This window comes from Tarenaya hassleriana, unplaced genomic scaffold (assembly GCF_000463585.1).
Source record: "Tarenaya hassleriana unplaced genomic scaffold, ASM46358v1 Cleome4, whole genome shotgun sequence".
Lineage (NCBI taxonomy): Eukaryota > Viridiplantae > Streptophyta > Magnoliopsida > Brassicales > Cleomaceae > Tarenaya > Tarenaya hassleriana.
This window is the reverse complement of record NW_010966881.1, coordinates 113,441-125,130: the sequence shown is the minus strand read 5'-3', so window position 1 is coordinate 125,130 and position 11,690 is coordinate 113,441.

Here is an 11,690-nt window from a genome sequence, read left to right as displayed (position 1 = left end):
ACTAATAAAAGAAAATGAGGAGCCTGATCACATTGTTTTTATATGCATTTTTTTGGCGACATTTGATGCATTTGTTACTATCTTCATGCATGTAGAGACCATCTAGGAGTAGATTATGCCTTTGTTTCTATGTTGTGCAGAACTATGTCTCAAATAGAGCTTTTGGAGGCAGCAAAACAAGCTGAAAGCAAAGAGTACTAACATAACAGAAGAATCGAGCTACAACTCGATTAATCCAGCTAGCCGCCCAAATTTTCTACTATGTCGAAAATTTCGAGCTACCACTCACTTATACGGGCTACCACCTGCTTCAGACCTAATGAAAATCTACTCAGATTTGGTCCACTTTAGAAGTCCATATGCGGAAAACAAAGAGGCCTTTTAGGGTTTTCACAAAAGAGGAAAGAAGGAAGAGTCTAGGGGACTTTTTGGCACTTTGAAATCAGCCACTTTTGGAGGAGAGGAGAATTTGGGGAGTAAGGGAAGACTTGGAGAAGGAGTAAAAGAGGAGATCATCACCATTGAAGTCCACACTAAGCATTTCTTTCTCTTCTCTACCACGCTCTTCTTTGTTTCTCTTTGTTTCCCTCTTTTGAACATGAAGTAGAAACTTAGTTGTGAGTGGGAGATCTCCATTTTTGTAATGGATTCATATGCTTAACTATGATGTTTATGAGTTCTTTTTCCATGAGTTTGGTGTTTTGTACTTCATGCTTCCAACTTAGGCGAAATCTTAGTTTGTATGATATTAGAACATATTGATCATAGAGATATGTGGATGTTGTTTGGATCTAAACATCAAATAGGTGAGTTACTCACATTGGGAGATGGTTTAGTTTGCCTAGGGTTCATGATAGAGAGCAACATAAATCTAAGGGTCATTTAGATCATTGGGAGATGGGTAAATCGATTACTTGGATAGTGAGTTTAAGCTTGGGAGAGACAAACTCTATTTAAGATGCTTGAAATCCCTCATTTGAAAATGAATATTATAACATATGCAAATCATAAGGGATCCCGAACCTACAACGCTTGAATCATTGATTGTTAACCGTTTATTCTTAATTGCTTCCATTTATTTTAGTTCACATAATCACCATCATCATTTTAACCCATTTCCATCATCAGTCTAGCCTTAAGATAGATTAATATCACCTAATCCTCGTGATCGACCCCGATACTACAACTACCGTATACTTGCGATTAGTGGTACGATCGGGTTATAAATATAAAATTCGGTGCATGCGCATCAGATCCAAACGATCGTATAGTAGCTACAATTCATATTTATCTTTACGTGCACTGGAATAACATCATTATTCCATCATACAACAATTGCATGGATTTAAATTAAACGGATCATCGTAATACATGCGATAAAACTTACATTAAAACACATAATTGGAGAGTTGAAGGTGTCACGGGGACGAGGGAAGAGCGTGCAAAGAACACCTTTACCATAACCATACGTCGGGTCAACATGCATGCTAGTACCTTCGGAATTCGTCGGTTTAGACAATACGAGACTTTTTGTATTCTACTCGGAAACGTCTTTTTTGTCAGGTTTTATATTCCCGTTGTTTTCCGATGATTTCTAAAATGACATCTGATGTCAATTTATATATAAAAATCTCAAAGTATATAAAGAATCAAATTCATTTAATAGGTTTCAAAATACGAAGTGACAAGTTCATTCTCATTAAATAAGTTCAGATGAATCTTATTTAATGCATGTGCAATGCAACTCCTCCCTCGCATGCCTACTCGAACATGGGATTTCTAGAACATGTGACAACTAGAGATGGGCGTTTCGGTTTAGTTCCGAAGAATCGAAACCGAATCGTTCCGGACCGAAAATTTCGATATTTTTTTCGAACCGTACCGTTTAAAATTTCTGAACGGTATGATTTTTATAGAACCTAATTTCCCGGAACCGAACTTTATAAATTTCACGAAAAACCGAATTTTTCTTAAGAAAATCTATTTTTTTTTAACAAAAACCGAAACCGAACCGTACCGAAATCGAAACCGAACCGAACCGAATAATATACGGTAGTAATTTTGTACAAATTTTAGAATACCGAATAAACCGTTTCCGAACCGAACCACTAAAATTTCGACTCGAATCCCGAAACGCTCACCCCTAGTGAGAACTACTCGCCTACCTGAGATAGGGTTCCCTTTCCCTTGGTCTTTTTCCATGAAGATATTTCTTAGATCCAAACCAAGAGGTGTTTGGTTTGGGAGAAAGATGTAAGAAAAATTTTCGCCTAATAAGAACATGCAAGAAGAGAAATTTAGTTAATTTTATTTTTTATATTTATTTGAAAAATGTTTCGCGTATAAACATTTACACGAGCTTATACAACAATACACTAGTTGATATATAAATGGTTATTATAGTCATTTAATAATTTAAAATGACTAGGTGGAGACCCTCTCAGGATTTACGGAATCAAACCTTGTATTATTCATCTTTGCTCCTCCCTCAATTTCTTGATCAAACTTCTCAACAGCAGAAGACTAGTAAGTGGGCAATCGAGAAGCATTGATCATCGTACAAGGTTGTATCTCCCCATCTTTGGCAGATTTTTTCAGTATTGAAAGATATCATTGGCGAAAATTATCATGCTTTAGTGTTTTCTGATTGTGTGGACGATAATACAAAACATAGTCCCATAAATATCATGTAGCAAAACCTCGATTCTTATAGTAATTTATTCATAACCATTCAAATTTTAAAAAACATCTATGTAGGAGGATCACCACATGGCTTTACTCTCTTTCTTTGTATATAAGATTTATAATAAATTATTGAAAATTAATTTTAATTTTAAATATGTTTCCAATCAAACAAATTGACGAAAATAATTTTCTTTTCTATCTGCCTCTTATGCATGTTTAATTTGTATCCTCACAAGCTAATTAAGCTAGTATATTTAGAGGTGAATTCGATGATGATGATGATGATGGACTTACCAAGAGGTGCACCGGTGCTTTAACCAAATATTACGTAGATGTAACGATACGTACATGTTATTTTCGTTAAGCGAATTCAAAACCCTAAAGTGTTATGTGCTCATCATGATGATATAGAGCTCACTCGCCCTCCCGGCCGTTGGTATTATAATATGCACATGGACCGTATCGCAATATATATTAATATATATAAATTAACAGAAATTAATAATCCATGTACGGATAGGTTAAATACTTTGGGCCCTATTCCTTTTTCTGAAATACTCAAACGCATGTGCTCGTTTCACGTGTTTGTGAGTGTATAAGCTTATGCATGACGTCAACATGCCTTCATGAAATATGTAACGTTTTTCTCCGATTGTATCCAAAACCAAACTCCGTTCCTTTCGCAAATCAAAACATTATACGGATGTCAACAACAACAAAAAAACATTATACGGATTTTCTCGGATACGTGCGGTCGTATAACAAATTTGAAAAAAAAAAACCAGACATAACCGGATGTAAATTTACTAACCAAACACTATATAATAAACCCTTAATCGATATAGGCTCATGACTAATTAAAAGACAAAAAAAAACAGATTATGACCAAGGGTTCTTGAGTTTAGAAAATGGAACGCAAAAAAAAAAAAGGGCGTAAAAAAAGACGAAGGGAAAAAAGTTAAAACAACCCCCAAAAGAACATGAAAATTCATGCAATATTATGAAAAAAAGGGAATTATATAATAAGAGGTTCATATATAATTACAAAAACGGATACTTACTTGATCATGTCTGGATTCTTGTAAGAAGGGTCGTCGGCTACGATGGTCGTCTCGGGTTCATGACTCTCCGGCGGATTTGGCAGTTTCTCCGGTGAGATATATATATATATATATGAAGCAAATAAAACACACAAAGGATGAATCCAAAGGGATGGCAATGATCCTAAATATGTGAAACAATTTCTTGATCTTTGTAACGAGTTTTAGTCATTTGATTTAGGATCAATGCGATCCCTTTGGATGCCTCCTCTTGTTGCCTTTTGATCTCTCTCTCTCTCTCTCTCTCTCTCTCTCTCTCATATTCTAGTGAAAGTGGTTCTGTGTGAACCTTTGCACGTATAGGGAGAGAGAGAGATGGCTTAGAGCTAAAATGGCGTGAAAGCTTTAGGAGATAAAAAAAAGATGTTTGGGTTTGGTGGATGAATAAATATGAAGAATTAATTGCATCCAAAAAAGGGTTAACAATTACCAAATATAAATAAATAGCTTCAGTTTAAGGGGGGAGATCTTAGTGCATGATTGAAGAAACTAAAGCCAACACTTTACAAAACGTGATAATTAAGGACATATTAAATTAGTATTATAAAGTCTTAGAAATGTTATCTCGATTAAATTTTGCTCTATTTAGAAACAAAACCTACAAAATTTTTATTTCAAACAATATCTTTAATCTGTATTTTATCTATATAATATACATTGAAAATATATCATTTAGATAATTTTATCTCCAATATTTATATATTGCAACATATCATCCTGTTTTTATTGAGTAGAAAACAAATATCAGCATCATGATGAAATGAAAAAATATAATCAAATCATGAATATTTGAGATGAAAATATATTGTTTTTTATTTTTGTATACAAAATGTATGATTTTATAATATGTTATATTAATATAGTTTTAGATTATTTTTCTTTATTTTCTTCAATTGAAAGCTCATTTTTTTAAAAAAAAAAATCTTGCAAACCGGGGGTTTATTTATTTCTAATAAGGGGATGAAATTAGTTGATCTGAGAACTTGAGAATATTACCATTATAACAAAAAAAAAGGTTCAAGTTTTATAAATTTCTAGGGAGATTACGCAAATACATATAAATGTTTGGTAATGATTTTTCATCATAAAGAAAAAATTATCGAAAAATTTTAGAATTATAAGGAATTGAGTTTATTTAATCTGCATAAATTGATATAAGTTCGTAACAATATGCTTCGTACACTATTCAATTGGAAACGACAGAGGAAAAGGAGGGGACAGCTCAATTATAAAATGTCATGGAATCTGCTTTTGGGCTCTTTATTTCGTTCTCATACTGTTTCAAGCAATAGGAAAACAAGAGAATATTGATTTGGTATTTATTTGCATATAAAATTTAATATATATATATATATGTAATACTTTTTACTAGGATGTGTTATCATAATCTTACTTTGAAAAAATTTACACCAAATAAATGGCACAGTGAACTATTATTTTTTTTTGTCATATTTATAATGAATAATATTGAAACCCAAAATTGGATGGTTCAACCAATAAAGAAATGAACAAAGCTCTTTTTCAATCCGGATTCAAATCCTTACATGGGGAGAGAGATATTTAGATAGACTTTCCCAATTCTTTAGAAGATTTAGTCAGGCCAAAAATCCTTACATGGGGAGAGAGATATTCGGATTCAAATCCTTACATAGGGAGAGAGATATTCAGATAGACTTTCCAAATTCTTTAGAAGATTTAGTCGGACCAAAAATCCGGTAAACTTTCAGATTATAAAAAAATATTAATTGAAATTTACCTCATTGATACGAATTTGAATATTGAAACCCCTCTTACATCCTATGCATATATATATTTGTCATGACAGAAATCACATAATTTTTTTTTCTTAATTAGAGAAAACTTAGAAATGTATTTACATTCTAAAATTACATAAGATATTTTTGTTTTTAGTTATAAAAAAAAAACAAAATCTTGCAAATAGATACATCTCTTTGAATTCAAAGTAAAAACAAATTAACCGATTATCTTTTTAAAATAAAACAAAATCTCAACAATTTCGAAAATTTTATAAATAAGCAGTAATTATTTTCATATATTAGTAATGATGTTTTTCAAATAGATTAAGATTTCAAATGCGCGTGTGTGATTAAAGTGTAAACGGGAATGAAATAAATTTGAAATAATGAAATTATTTTTATAGGGTTTTGAAGAAAGGGAAGAAAATAAACTTTTCACGAGTGCGTTTTCAACTTTTCCATTATATTATCGGCTAAGTGACGCAAAAGTTTATGATCCGATAAGATTCTTTTGGGTAGTTTACATGATTTTTTCTAAATTAATTTATAAAATAATATTATTTAATACTCATGTTTTGTGCCAATGATGTCTCGCTTTCTTCATGGGCGAATGTTTTGAAAAGTATATGCTACGATTATACCAATAATTATATATATAATATATATATATATATATATATATATTTGTGTATTTAGTTATGGATTTAATAGACAAAATTAAACATCCAAAGCCTCGAGTTTAAACGAATCTCTTTTAGTTAGATTGGTAATTTTCTATTTAGTGGAACTTGTCGTCAATTTGATATATTTGAAAGGCAATTTTTTTTAAAAAAATATATGTGCATGCTCATTAATTTCAAGATCATGGTTAATGGTTGTAACAACCCAGTTTTCCAAATTCCAAAAAAAAAAAAAAAAAAAAAAATCAGAACGTCTGTTCTGGACAACCCAGAACGGACGGACTGCTCGCGCAGTCCGGAACGTCCGTTCCAGACCGTAGAACGGACGGACCAGACTGTCGGCAGCGACCAAAGTCGCAGATTTCGTCCGGACCGACCTGAAAACGACGTTTACCCACCTATTGACGACCAAAGACCCGATTTTTCAACACCATGGACCCCATAACTCAATTATTCGGTCTGAAATCCGAATTTTTCACTACAAATCGCCTCAGTTTCTTCATCTCCTCTCTACCCTCGCCTCTCTCTGCAAATCCGAGATTTTTCATCCTAAGTCCGAGCGATTAACGCCTCAATTCGGTCTCTACAGAACAAGGAGAGCATCATCAAGCTTCCCATCCATCGCCCAGAACACGAGCTTAACCCGAGGTGAGTGAATTCGAGTTTAATTCGGAAGTCTATTAGACATGGGGTTTTGGGTTTTGAGTGATTTTGTGAGAAATTGATGTTTGATTCGTGTTGTGCATGCAATTTTATGAGTTTTAGTGTTATACCCATAGTGAATCGTGCATGTTTGTGTGTTTTGGTGAAAATCCGAGGACCAGAACGTCCGGTCTGAGGTTAGACCGTCCGTTCTAGGTCCGCAGAAGAAAACGCGAAGTCTGGAGGTTGAAGACGACTCCAGAACGTCCGTTCTGCAAGTCCGGAACGTCCGTTCTGCACTTACCAGAACGTCCGTTCTGGACGAGACGGAACGTCCGTTCCGCACTTGCCAGACCGTCCGGTCTGACGAGACGGAACGTCCGTTCTGAACCGATCGGTCTAGGACTAGACCGATCGGTCTGAAAAAAAAAAAAAGAACATGATGATCACCATACGGAACTGTAAAATTTCACCATGAGGAAAATTGAAAAACATGATAAGACGGGTCTAATATGACCCTGGTTAAAATTATGAAAAAGTGAAAAATATAAATTATACCGGAATTACGGGCCAGACCGGACCCCACGTAGTCTGGACCCAAAATGAATAACAGGTAAGGTTAGAAACCACGGAATGAACCGAACTGGTTATCCGGGCGGACCGGGACCAGCTAAGTCATACCGGAGGTACAATTCGGTAAACTCGATGAAGAGAATGAAAGAAAATATATAAAGAAATATAAAAGACTACACAAGCGGAAATGCCTGTATAGTAAATAAACTATATAAATGCATGTGACTGGGGTAGATGGCATGGCACTAGCGTTAATTCGGAAGGGTTCCCGTATGGGATATGATTGTGAATGTGGCGATGATATAATCGCGCCAACGTCCGAATGACAGGACGGTTATGGGCATCCCGATGACTTGCGTGGATAGCCGATTGGGGTCGGTACTATTGCGTGACGAGGAACACACGGTTTTTAGAACCGTGCCAACGTATCCGCTAACGACGGAGCGAATTCCGGGAGATGAGTCTCCCGAGGATGAGGCAATACATATACCTGAGATTCGGGTGGATTGTGGTCCCCCGAGGAGGTGGTACGGACTTACTCTGCCAGGTTCGGGCCCGAACCTGACAAGTATTTCCGCGGTGGATGGTCGGCGAGGGAGAGTTGCAGCGATTGGCTCTCTCGTTATAGTCGACGGCGTCGGTTGTAGCCGACGTCAGATGAGCTCCGGTATTGAGAGGTGACATCAATGCCGGAGTGGGGACACGCCTAGCATCGAGAGGTGCCATCGATGCTAGGGTGGGGAGATGTGTTCGGGCGGAGAAAATAAAAAGATACTTATGCCGGATTCCGAGTGTGTGCGGAGTAGATGAAATCCGAGGAGAGAGGTGGTTGTGCTACGCACATAGGGAGTACCTACCTACGCATGGTGCGCGTAGAGACGATTTGACGGACTCTGTCCTGCGACTTGTCGTACGGCCGACTTGTCGTACGGACTTGATTGTGATTGATGCGTGCTTACTGTGATTCATGTGTTCAATTCCTGTTTATTAGAATATTAGTACATACACACATATATCTATATGTTTGTGCTTTCCCTGGCACCATGAGAATGGAACTCCGGGTTACGCCCGAGTTCACTCTCTAAGCAATTAGCTTAGGACGTTGTTACGCAACGTTTCAGGCCGTGCGCAACAGTAGCCGAGGAGCGGACATCGGAGACCTGGGCAGAGCACATCTACAGATCATGTATAATTACGTATTTTGATACATTTATATTTTGGGGAACGTTTTGAATGTATCGGTGGTAGACTTTGGGATTTGTAATAATTTGATTACTACCACTCGATTATGTGTAATTATAACTGGAAATAATGTATCATATACGTATGTACGAGTGTTTCTTCCGCTATACTCTGAGAATAAAAGTTTTAAATTCCCGCGGATTTTTGGAAATGCGATTTTTATTTTACTTGTCCATGTGGCGCAACTCGTATTGCGGGATACGGGTTTCGGGTGTCACAATGGTGATTACAGCCTATATGATATTATTGTCAACTAATTACAGATATTATTGATGGGAATCTACGTGTTCCTAGCATGCGATCATATCGATCTAGGGTTTGGTTTACTAGGTTTCATGCAGCGGAAGAAAAATCTAAACCTAGTCAAACGTCACACGCAACCAAACTCGTAGAACCCGAAAGATCTTGTATATCACCGAGGGAATCGTTACTTACCTCGTTCTCGATAAGACTTGAAGTTTATTTCGATCCGGGGCCTGTTCTAAATCACCAAGAGCTGAAAGTACAGCTCCTCTACACGTATCCACACCGACGGGAAGGATTCCAAACAGTTTGGAACGAATCTGCTAGGATTAGTGAAGAAAAGGGTAACTCAAGAGACGAGATCCAATCCCGGGACAATAGAAATCGAAGAGAACAGCTTCTCTAGGGTTCTAGGATGTTTCTCTGAGTTTTAGGTCGGCCTTAATTAAGTTTGGACCATTCCGAGCAACAAACACTTTGTTTTCAGATGGGTTGTAGAACCAGTACCCTTTAGTTTCCTTAGGGTAACCCACAAATATGCATTTATCAGACTTGGCGGATAGCTTATCAGAAGCCAGACGTTTCACGTAAACGTCGCATCCCCAAATCTTCATAAATGCTAACCTGGGACGCTTCCCAGTCCATATCTCATATGGAGTCTTCTGAACCGACTTTGTTGGACAGTTGTTCAGTATAAGCGCTGCCGTTTCCAAAGCATATCCCCAGAAGGATTTAGGAAGATCGACCTGACTCATCATAGACCGTACCATATCCAATAAGGTTCGGTTCCTCCTCTCGGAAACGCCATTCCATTGTGGCGTTCCAGGTGGAGTCAGCTGTGAGACGATCCCACAATCTGCCAGATAGTCAGTGAACTCTTGGCTCATATACTCGCCACCTCGATCAGATCGAAGCAACTTGATCGTCTTGCCAAGTTGGTTCTGTACCTCGTTTCTGAAATTCTTGAACAATTCAAGCGTTTCAGACTTATGTCTCAATCTTGGTCAGTAAACGTACCTACTGAAATCATCAGTAAACGTAACGAAATACAGATAACCCCCTCTAGCGGGCGAGCTCATAGGACCGCACACATCACTATGTATGAGTTCTAGCAACTCCGTAGCCCGTTCTCCTTTTCTAGTAAAAGGAGATTTTGTCATCTTGCCCATCAAACATGAATCGCATGATTCGATTGATTCATAATCAAAAGAATCAAGAAGTCCATCAGAATGAAGCTTCGCTATGCGTTTCTCGTTGATGTGGCCAAGTCGACAATGCCAGAGATAGGTCGGGTTTAAGTCGTTCGGCTTAAACCGCTTGGTACTAATGTTATAGATCGAATTGTGTCCAGATGGTTTATCATCCAAAATATAAAGGCCATTAAATAGGTAACCATTACCATAAAATAAAGCACCTCTATAAATAGATAAAGTTTTGTTCTCAATAACAAAACGAAAACCATCAGAATCCAAACATGAAATTGAAATAATATTCCTGCTAATGACAGGTACAAAATAACAATCATGTAGTTCTAACACAAGTCCAGAAGGTAAAGTAAGATCATAAGTCCCGACGGTCAACGCAGCAACTCTTGCTCCATTCCCGACGCGGAGATCCACTTCTCCCTTCGCTAGCTGCCTACTTCTTCTCAAGCCCTGCACATTTCCACAAATGTGTGAGGCACATCCGGTATCCAATACCCATGATGTAGAAGTAAACAAGTTAGCCTCTATAACAAAGATACCCGAAGATGAAGCTTCCGCAAGCTTCTTCTTCTTCTGATCTTCCAGGTAGAGTTTGCAGTTTCTGCGCCAATGCCCGATGGCATGGCAGAAATGGCACTCTCCCTTCTCGGCCTTCGGCTTAGGCTCGGCGGCAACACTTGCCGTTTTGCCTTTGCCTTTCACGCCCTTGGAACGCTTCCTCTTGTTGGAACTCTTTCCAACCATCAGGACATTCTTCTCGACTTTTATGTTCTGCTCGGCCGATCGCAACATCCTATGTAGTTCGGTCAAGTCCTTCTCCATCCCGTGCATGTTATAGTTCATGACAAACTGGTCAAAACTATGCGGCAGGGATTGGAGAACTAGGTCTACTGCCAACTCACGACTAACCTCCAACCCTAGTCTGTCAAGATCCTCTAGATAACCCTTCATCTTGAGGATATGAGTACTCACGGGTGAACCATTGGTCATCTTACAGTTGACCAGGTTCTTAAGGACGTTAAATCGTTCGACCCTTACCTGTTCCTCGAACATAGTCCTGAGATGCTCGATCATCTCGAAGGCATCAGTTCCTTCGAGTTGTTTCTGCAACTCAGCCGACATAGATCCGAGCATCAGACAGGTCACGTCCAGGTTGTCATTGATGTGCTTATGGTAAGCATCTCTGACAGCCCTGGGCGCATTGGCCGCTGGTTCATCCTCTGGAACGGCTTCTTCCAGCACGTAGAGCTTCCGCTCATGCCTGAGAACAATTCTCAGGTTGCGGTACCAGTCGAGAAAGTTTCCACCAGTGAGTCTCTCCCGATCCAGGATGGATCGCATGGAGAGATTAGCCAGATTACCTGCAGCAGTCATATTCTACAGAAAAAGACAAAACAAAAGACATAAAACATGCAAGTCGCTTAGTACACATACTAACACAGACAATAGATGCAATATGACAGGCTCCCACTAAGAAAAACACCCTCAATGAGTTTCTAAGTGAGCTAGGATCCATATTTCACATGCTTTTGAGTCAGCTAGGGCATGACGCTCAAAAAACAT